Source organism: Aythya fuligula, chromosome 1 (assembly GCF_009819795.1).
Source record: "Aythya fuligula isolate bAytFul2 chromosome 1, bAytFul2.pri, whole genome shotgun sequence".
Classification (NCBI taxonomy): domain Eukaryota; kingdom Metazoa; phylum Chordata; class Aves; order Anseriformes; family Anatidae; genus Aythya; species Aythya fuligula.
Genome location: NC_045559.1, coordinates 130,098,749 through 130,111,766, shown reverse-complemented (window position 1 = coordinate 130,111,766; position 13,018 = coordinate 130,098,749). Strand labels below are relative to the sequence as shown.

General features: G+C 44.1%; 1 protein-coding gene across 4 annotated transcripts in view; it reads right to left on the bottom strand.

The window, feature by feature from the left end:
* Window positions 1-13,018, bottom strand: part of ARHGAP6 (Rho GTPase activating protein 6) — a 310,565-nt gene that overhangs the window by 149,176 nt on the left and 148,371 nt on the right. The window contains exon 1 of one of the 4 annotated variants that reach the window (XM_032207445.1): window positions 5,656-5,682. The exons of the other annotated variants lie outside the window; for them this stretch is intronic. The gene's annotated coding sequence lies outside the window, so the exon portion shown is untranslated. Of the gene's footprint in view, window positions 1-5,655; window positions 5,683-13,018 lie in introns of those variants that run through there. 4 annotated transcript variants of the gene reach the window in all.

The following is a 13,018-nucleotide window of genomic DNA, read 5'->3' as shown; positions in this document are numbered from 1 at the left end:
GTAATAGTATGAAATTCAAACTCTGAATATCTCTTTTCCAAGCCAGTGTGAGTTCAGCTGCATTACTACTGCAGAAGCAGTCATCATCACCTTAGAATGAGAGCAGAGGCCAGTACCCTCACAGCTCGACAATTCAGTGAGGAACAGAAGTAACTGGAACATGAGGAAAAGAAGCTCAAAGGTGTCCAAAAGACTCCATGAAACAGGTTGTTTCTTAGGTTATACATATTTTTTGAAATTTACATTCTAAATAAATGATGTTATGAAGAGCTGTGGCTGTCACAAATACTTTACTATTTTTATGTCACTGGAGATGAACATTATTAGCAAGTCCCCTCCTTCTTCACAGTGCTATACAAAGACAATAGGGTATAAGAAGTAACTGATGGACAAAAGAAGATAAATAAAAGGAAAACCAACTATTAAAAAAAAAAAAGTGTGACCTCAGTCATCTTCCATTTATACAGTTTCACTCTTTGGGCTGAAAGAAATGTAAAAAGCCATGTGTAAATTTCCTAAAGGTTCTGGGAAAAAGAACTGAAATACAAAACACCAGTCTGGGAGGGAAATATCGACCCCTCAGAGTCTAAAGTTTTTACTTTAAGGGTAGTTCTGTATCAGACCACCTTCACATCTGAGTGTCTCCTAAAGATAAGCACGAGTTTCCACACACCAGCTCTTTTAGGAAGAGAAGCCTTACCATGTAAAAGTGCCCCGTTCAAAATCACCAAAAAAGGACATGACAGAGACTGAAATTCTCAGTCGTCCTCTTGCACTTCATCTGCACGGCTGTCCCTCCTTCCACAATGGCACAAGTTGCTGGGTTTGGCCACAGGTGACCTTGCTGCTCTCACAGACTCCCTCGGTGTCATGAGGATGAAATCTCATTCATGCAGCTTTCTGAAGGACTACTACTGGTTGGTTATATCCCCTTGGAGAGAGGTGTAATTGGTGTAAATTACACCAGGGAAGTGCACAGCCATATCAAAGCCAAAGGACCCTGCGCCTCTGAATAAAAACCCCAAAGCTCAAGTCTCACATACTTCTATTAAACAGCATCTTTGTAAGTGCTATTGCAAGATCTGTAACTGTGCTGCAGTGATGGATGATACTCGATAAGAACAGGCAGAGAAATCAAATGAAAGGGCAGCTTCACTGTCTGCAGTACTAGGGACAGACACTTTCTCTGTGCTTCAGGACACCTCTGTCCCCTGTACGTGGGGACAGACTAACAGGGCCACATCAGCACAGCTCTGCATCTGACCTAATGCCTAACAGCTTGGCAAATGCAACCTGCATTGGTCCCCATCTGTTCACCCACATACACAACAGAAAGGCAATTTATATACAAGTATGCACGGAGAGCCCTGGGAATACATTAAGAGTTCAAAAACTGTAAAAATACATATACTGTATCAGAACCTGAATTGAAGTTTACTTTTTAGAGCTCTTATGTGCATCACAGGCTTTTAGGAAGTTCTGTGTCTTCTCCTCTCATCCCGACTGCTTGGTGTTAACTCTCTCCACTTTGCACGGTTTATAGAAGCTGGCTGGAGGTACTTCAGAGTCCATCAATCCCAGTCAAAGCTTGGCCTTGGTGTTCTCTGCTGAGCGACAAATAGCACTCGTTTCCTATGTTTATATATGTTCTTTAAAGATTAGCAATAAAGCACTTACAAATGCTTACACTTTTACGTGAATCATCACTGTCAATGAGAATTTCACCCAACTGAAGAGCAAAGGATTAGGCTCGACAGTGATCACAAATAATATTCCTCCAGCAAAAAGCCCCACACAAACATAGTCAGTGTCAGTCCCTGACAAATTAAATCTGAGAGTGGGATGCCAGAAATTTGAACATTTAATCATTCCTCTCCTGCAAACTGCCTCTTCTTTAACTTGCTTATCTGGTCAAGATGGAAGCATTCTTCACAGTTCCCTAATTTGAAAAACACCTACAGAGCAATTTAATTTTTATTTTTTTTTTGAACCAGTTACCACTGCCTTTGAGTACTCGAGTATTAGAAAATAATGCAGCTGCCTCCTACGAAGCAGAGACATTTAGCTTCTGGTGGGTTCTTGCCCACCAGACTCATTTCAAGTTTGATGGGTCCTACTTTGATGTCGAGCACAGGCCGAGTCCCACAGCCTCACCAAGACCAACCACATGAGTACGGAGCAGTTGGCCTGCACAGGCACTGTTGGCCTCCTGGCCTGCTTGTTCTTGCACAGCTTCCCTTGGGGGACCTGTGGGGAACAGAGGGAATCAGGCAAATGGCTTTGGTGATGGGATCCCGCTCACAGCAGCCCTTTTCTGGAAGGGCCACCCAGCTTCTTCTCGTAACGCCAGTGGTGGGAGAGAATCCGGGATGCTCCAAAGAAAGAAAACAGCTGGGAACAGTCTGCAACCATGAGGACAACTTGTGCAGTCTCAAGCCAGATCCCCAAGGACCCAAGCAAAAGGACAGGCCAGGATCAGGCCAGACAAGTGATCCTGGCAAGTTTCATTCAGCCTTGGGGCAGCTGAGTATGTTGCTTTAAAGAAAAATAAAGAAGTTGATGTAATTAGTCCTGCAAGATTAACTTCTTGAAGGATTTACTGTCACCGCTGTAATAAATGTGGTTTGCTTGTGGCACATAATTGGTGTTAAAATCGGAGTGGCTGAAAGCTCAAGTCATCAGGCAACGTGTCTTGAAATCAGAAAGGCAAGCAACTCTTTTAAAGCAGATTTTTGCAAAAAGCAACCAAATCCACAGGAGGATGTCAGCACTCGGGTCCTCCTCACAAAGGGAGCTCTCCAGTTCTAGCTCATGGTTTCAAAGCATCACTGTCAATCTCAGTATTGAACTTAGAATTATTTTGTAAACTAATTTTGTTATAAATAACTACCACCATCACTACAACTAGACTATGGGAGGAACACGTCTATTACCTTCTTTTTACTCTCCTCTATGCTCCAGAAAGCATTCTGTGTTTCACCGCTGTCATAGTTGCCATTGCAAACTTGTTTCTTCTGTTTTCTGCATCCTTCCATCCAGACTGAGAGATTTCAGGTGGTAAAAACAAGCAGGATATCTGCCCAGCTTACCAGCAAAGGGACAACTGCACACAATGAGACAAGCCAATACCCTGAATACTACCAAAGGCAGGGAAAAATTCTTCTCTTCCCAAAGCACTCTATGGGATGACATCCATGGAGGTGACCTTAAGCCACCTCATACTCATGCCCTTCAGGGACCCAGATGTCCCCTCTCTCCAGCAAGTGGCAGAGCTCGAGCTGGCAGAAGTCCTGGTCTCCCTCTCCAAGGTCGAGCCTTGCCTCGACTCCAGATGAAGCCCTGCCATACCCTGTGGGACACAGCAGCCACTCCAAAGCCCTGCTCCTCTCCCCTTTCTTCTCTGGCGAAAGATGGACAGAGTTCCCCTGCCAGGGCAAACATCCCCTCCCTTGAGGGAAATCCCTTCTGGTAAATACTGGAAGACAAAACATGATTAAAAGATGCTATATCAAGATTCAGGTAGCTATATCCAAACTAGACCATTCTTGAAGCTTCCTGCTTCGGCCCACCAAGAGGTTTCTTGTGCAACCCCAGTGCTATTTTTAGTCACTTGTGTGAAAAACTACATTTTGAATTACCAGCGGATCTCTCTAAGTATAATATTGCTTTCTGATGTTTTAGCCAAAATATGCAAAGCAGTTTTCCCTGTAGCCGCTTCTAAGACTAAAGAAAAAAAATATGAATTTAGAAACTAATAGGAAGGCATCTCGTGTCAGGAAGGTGGCCATCACTCTCCGCTTCATGAAGTCAGTTGAAAAATGTTCCCAGAACATTTGGAGATCTTAATATCAATCAGATATCACAATTCCGATAAAAAAAATCAGACTGAATTCAGCAGAGAACAGTGGATGATTAATCAGGAGGTAGAACGAATCCGGGCCTAAAAACTATCAAGTATGGCTTATGTAGGCAACATACAGCAAGAGTGAGATATTATTTAAACTTTCTACAAGCATTCATAAAAATACTACATAGAACTGAAATACTAAGGCAGATGCTTCTTTACATACCTTTATGGAAATCATGAAATTTTAATTATCAGTCCTAAAAAGCAGAAGAACAGCCCTCCACATTAATCACTATAATTTGTTCTGTCAATAAATTAATTGCTATTAAATACTATAACACTGCATAATTTTTATTTCACAGTTATCAAAACAATCCAAGAACGTGATTTGCAGCTAGACCGTGTAATTACCCAAAGTTAACAAGAACGGCAGTAAGTTACAGTTAAGCAGCAATTACAAAGGCCTCAATCCAACAAAGCTCTAAATTCTTAGCTTATCTTCAGGTCAACAGGCAGTTGATTTCAATTAGGCTGCTCACAGACAACACCAAACACGTGTGTGGATTATGCATAGCATCTAGGTCCGTGCTCTCTAAACAAAGCAGTAACATCGCCTGCAAAATTCGCTGTCCTCTTAAGTGCTATGAATCATGTTATTATTAAAATATTAGCATATTTTTAAAAAGTAAACATACTTGATTGTAAAATAGTAGTAGTTTAAAATATTCAAAGGGTTCTTAGGAGCATTTTCCTGCTGTAATAGGAAATGTTCTTGGATTGCTGTACAGCAGTGCTTTTTGCAATGCTGGTGACAGTCACCCGAGGCAGCTAGCCATCCTGCTTCTTGCTTTGCATGACTGCTGGCAAGAAAAGGGACTGATACCCAACGGCCAGCAGCAACGATGCATTTGCAGCTAGCAGATGACGGTAGAGGGACAAGCGCATCCACAGGAAACAATAAAAGTTTCAGAGCTAGCATATGACGGGGCTGTTACGGGTTTACCACGTGCCTAAATACAAACGGGGCCGTTACGCTCCTACAAGAAGATTCCTATTAATTGGATAAGGAGTTTCCCAGCAAAATCACTGCCGCTACTCACACGGGATGCAAAAGTTATTTGCCTGCAGATGACCGCCTTGGACAGCCCACCGCCACCTCTGGGAGCTGCAGCGCTACCCGGGGGGCTGAGCGATGTGCGGGTGTGCCGGCATCCCAAAAGCAAGACGTTACAAAAACGAAAAAAAAAGGCAGAAAACCCACAACCCGCTAGGACTGGGCTGCAGACACGAGGTTTAAGGGACGACAGAGTCAAGGGGAGAGCCCCGTTTAGGGCACCGGGGGAGCGCAGTGCTCGTGGCGACCCGGAGGAGCCGGGACCCGACGGGGGGCTGCTGGGGGCTCCCCGGCCCCCCCAGGCACTCGCCACACGCCCCGGGGCGAGCAGCGGGGTGGCCGCACAGCCCGCACGCCTTTGCCCGCCGCCGCCGCCGGGTATTCACGAGGCGGGCAGAGGAGGCAGACGGGTGTTTGCAGGCAGCTTTCTTTTTGCCTTTTTTTTTTTTTTTCCTCCCCCCTCTGCCCGAGCAACCGAGAAAATGCTCCTAATAAGGCCAGCAGAAAGGAAGTGGCTTCTCAGCAGCACAAGCCCCAGCGAAGGAAATAACAGCACCGGCTGCTCGCACCCCGGACCCCCCCGGATCCCCCACACCAGGGGGGCGAGAAGCTCCGCTCCGCGCAGGGGCCAGCAGCCTCCAGCCCCCCTACAAACCCCCCAATCCTCCCCAAATCCCCCCTGCCCGGCACTCACCGCGTAGCGCAGCGCCGGCTTCTCGCCGAACACCGAGTCCCCCATGGGGCCGGGGGGCGATGGGGACGACCCGGGGGGGGCTGCTCTGTCCTCGGGGCTCCGCTCCGCTCCCCTCGGGGCTCCGGCAGCGCCCGCCCCGCTCCGCCCCGCCGCGGGAGCCGGCAGCCCCTCGGAGGAGGAGGAGGTTGAGGAGGAGGAGGAAGAGGAGGAGGAGGAGGAGCGGTGCTTTCGGCCCTCCCGCCGCCCCGCCCGGCCGCACCTGCGGGGCTGCCCCGCCGCCACCCGCCCCAAAGCGTCCCGGCGGGCGGCCGGGCTCACCCCGAGGGCTGGGGATAACGCTGCCGGCTGGTGGTGTCTGTGGGGTGGTGTGGTGTGGGCTGCCCGCCCTCCCTCTAGATGTATGCTGTGAGGTGTGGCTGGGGAGGGCTGGCTCACCACCCTGCCTTGAAAAGCGGAGCCCTGTTTCGTGGTGCGTTCGTCCGTTTACACGCGTGTGTTTGCACCGACTGGGGAAGGGGAACCCAGTCCTGTACACGGTACAAATCGTGTTCTGCCCTGCTCGCCTCGGGAGGCTGTGGCATCTCCAGCAATGGCAGCGTTAAAAAACTCACTCAGAAGTGACCAAAGCAGGAAGACCCATCCTAAGAGATGGGCTAGATACTTTCCTGAGGCCTCTTCCATCTTTTGAACCGGTTTTTCTAACACTTTGCAGAAATTTGTTTTACCAGTAACTCCCCCAGTTACCGTGAGTTCTTCCCTAAAGAAATGATGTATGTGAAATTAACGAGCTTTACTGGGTTTGACTTATCATCTAGGCAAACATTACCAGTGCATTGCAGTACCTATAAACAAAAGTAATATCATTCTTGAGGAAAACAAAAACAAACAAACAAAAAAGTTTGTGAGTAAATATTTTAGCAAAACAGCTCAGAATACACACTGGACAAAACACATATCAGCTGAGCCAACGTTTCTGTGCTCTACTGATTATGTACTTCCAGTTATGGATCTTCTATGGATTTTAATTCCTATTGCAGAGGAAAACATCCTTAAGGGTTCCCATAGTTAGGGAGGTAATTCTCAGCTAACTTTGACTCAGGCAAAGCACAGAGTATCTGCGTTTACCCATAAAATCCATTTTTGACTCTCAAGCTGTGCTACTGCCCTTCCAGGAAAATGAGGCTGGGTAGGTATTTGAACAATTGCAGGGAATGCATCAGAAAGCAGTACCCAACAGAAATAAATGTCACATATCGAACATTTCAAATCAACAGGATCTCCAAGCAGGCAGGCAAAAAAAAAAAAAAAAAAGAAAAAGAAAAAAAAAAAAAAAGAGCTGAGAGTTTGCTTTCCCCTTCTGAAGTTCTGCTTTTTATTTATTTCGGGGAGATGGTTTCATCCTGACACACGCCCTATGCTCTGACTCCTAGTGTTCTTTTCGCTCTGCTCTGCAGCCATGGCATTTATCCACAGGAAGCAGCAGAAAGCAGACGAACAAGGTTAGGGAGAGGCAAATAGTTTTTCTACCCTCAAGCTCTATAGCATCACCACCTTTTTAGCCATACCTCCCGACAATGGTCAACACAAAAGGAAATGCTAAACATCAGAAAATGTTAGGATTAAAACACGGGGGATATATTTCAATAAACACCCCAAAGTGAAAAAAAAAAAATAATAATAATAATAATAGCATATGGAGAAGAGACCAGAAATCCACGACTAGCAGGTATAGAAGAAAAAAAATAAAAATAAAAATAAAATAAAATAAAATAAAATAAAATAAAATAAAATAAAATAAAATAAAATAAATAAAATAAAATAAAATAAAATAAAATAAAATAAAATAAAATAAAATAAAATAAAATAAAATAAAATAAAATACTAGCAAAGGCAGAGATGCAGAATTTAGAAGAAACAGTGCAGTTTAGGAAAAGGTAAAAAAACTAACAGCAGGAAAATTAAGACTGTCCCAGAAGAGGCCAACTAGAGGAGAGGTTTTGCAGGCTGAACTCGTCTGCCCAGGCAATTTACTGTCACCAGGAAGGAGAGCCTGGCTCCGTGACCCTCTCCATCCCCCCACACCCGGCTGTGTCCTGCCACTGCCTCCCCTCCCTCAGCTTCAGGGCTCGTTGCAAACTAATGCTGCAAACTGCACGTTCCTCCCGTGCAGCAGGCTGAATCAGCTCGCCGAGGGAGGAGATGAGAGCCAGAGCTGGCACAAAGGAAAGCACGAGCTTGTCTCATTGGGAGCAGGATACTGGGAGCAGAAGAGGAGTGTGCATGGAAGTGCATTTTCAACTCTGACAGGCTTTTACAGCAGCGTAGCTAGGACTGAAAATAACAAGTATGCAAACAGAAGAAATAAGTAGAACTTCATACAATGACAAGCAAAGAGTTGTGGGACAGAACTTAGCAGTTCCACAGAGGGCTGTCAACCCAGAAAGGTGCGAGTTTACGAGATGTAGGCTTTCTGTTACCACAATACAAAAAAACAGGGAGAAAATGATTTCTTAAGTATTTCCATTCAGAGTATCATATAGGATTTGGTATATTGCAGGTATCAGAAATGTAAAAGCGCAGTTCAACATTCTTCTGCAGCTAGTAACAAATTTTAAAGCTAATTGCAGAAGGTGTTTTCAAAGGCCAGACCTTAAAACAAAATCTTCCTGTATTTTCAAAGCAAGATGTGGTGGTGAGTATCAAGTTAGCTTATATTGTATTTATCATGGCCAAGGAGTCTACCTGACTTCAAATTTCACAGGATTTAGAGCGCAGCCCTGATCTGCAATGAGGAGTAACAAGCTGTGCTGTGCTACTCGGCAGCTTGCTATCATCTGTCCCCATTTTAAGCCATTTAGTTACTAGGATTAACACGCTGATCTTTCACAGCAGTTTGAGCTAACTTTTCCCTTTTCACATTCCTTCCTTTTTCACACTGGTATATAGTCCATCCCCGGTGTTCCTTCCAAACTGCCTTCCTCCTCTGATAATGGGTACCCAATGAATGCATGCAACTCACTTTGGAAAGTGTAAACTTTCCAGTTCAGCTTCTCTTAATAGGTCTTTATAAAACATATTCCTGTACACTCACTCCAAGGATACTCAATCAAGAAAAAAATATATAAGCCAGAAAAAAAATAGTAAATAATTTTAAATCTTTTTCTATTGTATGAAATACTGTGATACTGTGCTACTGTTTTTTTTTTCTTTCCCCATTAGTTTTCCATGACTACACTGTGGATGTTTCTTACACTGCTTTAAGAACCTATAGTGTATGCTTTACACCTAGATTACAGTAAAAACTTCACTCTTTCTTTCCTATTTATCACTTATTGTTGACAACAGAAAAAGACGAATATACATGTACAGTGTTTCAAATACAATTTAGTTGCTTCCATCTGGTAAATGAGTAGGTAATTGAATATTGGTGTGCTGATCACTGATGATGCCAATTTTTGTTTTTTCAGTATTGCTCTGCAGACCAAGTGCTTTCTCCACTCTACTTGCTCTAAAACAAAATAAACCAGCTGTACAGTGTCAGACAGCACACAAGAATGAAACTGAGAAGAAGTGACTTCTCCAAAAGGACTCCTGGAACTAATGACTCAAGCTGTCTGATGTCACATCAGATGAGGTACGGAAAAGTTTCCAAATCCACCCTGTTACAGGAAGGAAGCCAGCTTAGTCCTTACGGCAGAAATGGATTCGTCTCACCTGTATTTAAACATCTACAGTGTGCACCTCAAGTTATCACCCAAGTCTTTCCTACTCCATGGGAAGAAGCAGAGACATCTGATGGACAGTTTACATCATTCCAAGCAGGCATCGAAAACTGATCTGATAAATTGCTCCCTAGAAGCGCCTGCTGCACTCGGCTGGGAGCCCATGACAAGTAGTGCAGATGTTTGCCCTTCAGGCATCCAGTGAGAGGAAGCCCACGCAAGGGATGGGGTCAGCCCTTAAATCTCGCTTGGGGCTTTCAGAAAAGGTCTTAACAGTCTCACCACCTTGATTGTTTTTATTCCAGAAAGCAGGGGTGACAGCACTTACCTGGTGAAAAAACAGTCCACTTCTTCAGGTGAGAAAGCTTCAAACATGCATAAAGGTCTTGTTCTGTTTGACCTTTCTAATAGCATGTGAATGCAGTTTCCACACAGAACTAGCTCCAAATCTGGAAAAGACTTGCCTCTGTGGCTGCTGAGCAAGCGCCAAGAGTGATACTGGCAGCACACTTCTTCCTTAGGGAATTAGCACTTCCCTTATTCTGGCCAAATATTCTTTCGGTCAGTTACAGTCTAAGTCTATTTCCCAAAAAGAAGAGAGAGGAAGGATGACAGACAAGTAAATCAAATGCATAATCATCCATTAACAAAAACTAGAGACTAAGGAATCAAAATTTAGAGACAATACACTGCAGAAATCCATTGTTCAGAACTAACTTTTTTTGTTGTTTTGAAAAAGTACTTATTTGCTACCTATCAAAATATGTTGATAGTTTCTCACCAGTTTGTAACAGAGCCAGGGGAAACAGTACTTAATGTCTGGGAAGAATGAAGTACCATCTCACTCTAGATGCTTTTTCACAGCGGTGACATGTATCTTCTTAGACAAAGGAAATCCTATTTAAAAAGAACTCAATCACTGTAATTTTCTAGATGTCTGAAACCCTGTTATATGAGATCTAATGCCCTAGAAGAGCATGACACCGTTAGAGTTCCTAAGTCCTACAGTTGTCCAAGTGTTGCTCGTACCAGCAGAGAGGAAGCTGGAGCTTTATTCCTAGGGAGTCGATACAAAGCAGCTTGTGTTCCCCAAACACAAACCCTCAGCTTGTGCTTGCACCAGGTGGTACAAGCAGAGAGGAACTGTACCCTGTGCACACCCACATCATGCTCCTGCACTCTCCGAGTCTGTAAAGCCCGAGAGAGGAAACCAGGCTCCAGATTGCTAATTCAAACCTGCAGGCTGTGCTGTGCAGAGGGGCAGGAGCAGCATTTTTTTTAGGAATGGCAACACTAAGTGTTTTAGGAAGACCCTGCCCTCCCTCCATGCTTCCCCACACTCTGTTCTTGAAGCTGCTACAGTCGCCCGATGGCACCTTCTGGGAAGCAGCAGCAGCAATGCACAGAACAGCCCCCGGGGAGGGTGACACTCAAAATAACTTGCCGCAGGATCAGAAACAAATTTTCTGGTAAGCGTTCAGCATAAGAGATGGACAACTCACCAAGAAATCCCAAGCAAAATCCTTTCCCTGACAGAAGTGTGCTATCCAGGACACTATCAGTTAGCACTGATGGCACTGCCACCAGAATTTCACTCAGGCATTTCATTCTAGTTGCTACATTCATAATTTTTTCATCTAATAATTCACTCTACTCTTTAATTTCTAAGTCACAGAAGGATATTTCGTATGTGATACTGCACATCACTGCACCATCAGTTACCAGCAGTTTGGCAGAGAGATTTAATCTAAGATTCACATCTCAGAAGAAGGATAAATTACATTCCTTATGTTTGCACATTGTTCTCCACCTCTAGCGTCAGTGAAAATTCATGATAACATCTTTAAATTAAAACTCCAAACTAGCAACTTGTAAATCAAATCTATGACCCTATCACATAGCATAAAATAGTTTTTCAACAAAGATTAGAATTTACTCTCAGCAGGTTGCTGTAATTCATTCAGTTTTTAAAGCTGCAGAAGAAACTAACAGTTATCCCTCCATCATCTTTTTTTCTTCCCTCAAAGGCTGCAATTTAAATAAATGGGACCACTCACTGCTTCATGTGAAGATTAATGACAGAGTTTCAGACCTAATATTTTTTTATTTCTTGGTTTTCCCTGATTATGGAACAAGCTAAAAAGGCAGACAGGAATATGGTGAAAAAAATAAAGGGGGGAGGGATGGCAGGACAAAATGCTAAATGGAAGCAAATGTGACTCCCCGGTTTAGAACTTCAAAACGGCTTACAGACCTTAAACATACAAACCAAAAATCTCAGTAAAGTCTCACCTCTGTAGATGATACACATCTGGTAAAACAGCAAGCTGGGAGATTTCTCTGCTTGCTGAAAGTGGGCAGATCTCCATGTGTTTCCTTCCTTGTTTATCTCCTTGCGACTCACATTCACCATAAACTGCACCACTGGGCTGAGCACTCACTCTCAATTACCCTTCTACCTAAAATGTGTTTTGAGAACTGCAGAGGGAGAAAAGCACAATTTTGTTCCATTACATACGACTTTTGCAGAAATTGCAGCTACACAAGAAAAATAGAAAACACTAACTTGAAACAAATCGGCTTCAGATACATGATTAGCTCTCTGACTAGAAATAGAAATGCTTATCAGCAAATGACAGAAGCATGGGCTTCTAGCTAAATTTGCCATATGGATATTTAACAGGAGTTTGGGAAGGGGAACGGTTCTTTCACACACCTAAAGTTTACTCAGTATTATTTTGTGGACATTACAGTATTGGTAAAATCCATTTGGCGTGCAGAGTAATAATTAGAGAACAAACTTTCCCAAGAAGTAACGCAACTACTGTACGGTTTGTTTTAATGTCATAATTCATAAATCACTTTTACTGTGTAAAAGTAATTATTTCAAGATTGAAATAAGACCAAACCTCTTGTGACCAACAACAATAACATTCATAATGTTAACAAACCTCTTCAAATGAAGTCATTGTTTAATAGGTTTCAGGCTATATGTGAAGTGGTTACAAATGTCAAGTTTTTGCAATAGTCAATAATTTGGGGATCATGTAAGCAGATGGACTTGGCGTCTTTGAGTTCTGGATTTCAGCTGTAAATCATAGGCAGGGTATTATTCATAGCATTCACAGGAGCTGGCTGAAGGAGCTAATTTTCCAGCTGATAAGGAACGTTGCTTTTCAAAATCTGACTTTCATCTGATTGAGACTAAAGCCAACATCTTAAAATTTCTTGTGAACTGCGTAAATTCTTACGCTTTTTTTGAGCCAGAAAATGACAAATCGCGAAGTACTCTGCTTGGGTACTACCACTGCAGCTGTTCTCACTGAGCCTGAGAAACCCCCCGCTTTTCTCTGAGCCCTTAGGGAGCTGCCACACAAACCACTCTGGAGTGACAGCCCCCGGGACGCACCCCAGGACATCCCAGTGCCAGGGCAGGGAGCCTGGGAAGCCAGCGAGCCAGCCTGGGAACCACTGAGGAATTAGGACATGCCACAGCCCGGTGAAGCCCTGAGGTCTTGGCACTGGCACACAGCACGGCAGGGCCATCTCTGGCCATGCCAAGCCCTGGCAGGCAGCCTGTCCCACAGCCTGACCTACAGTCCGGGAGCCTGGAGCGGAGTAATACCAGGCAGCCTGCATTA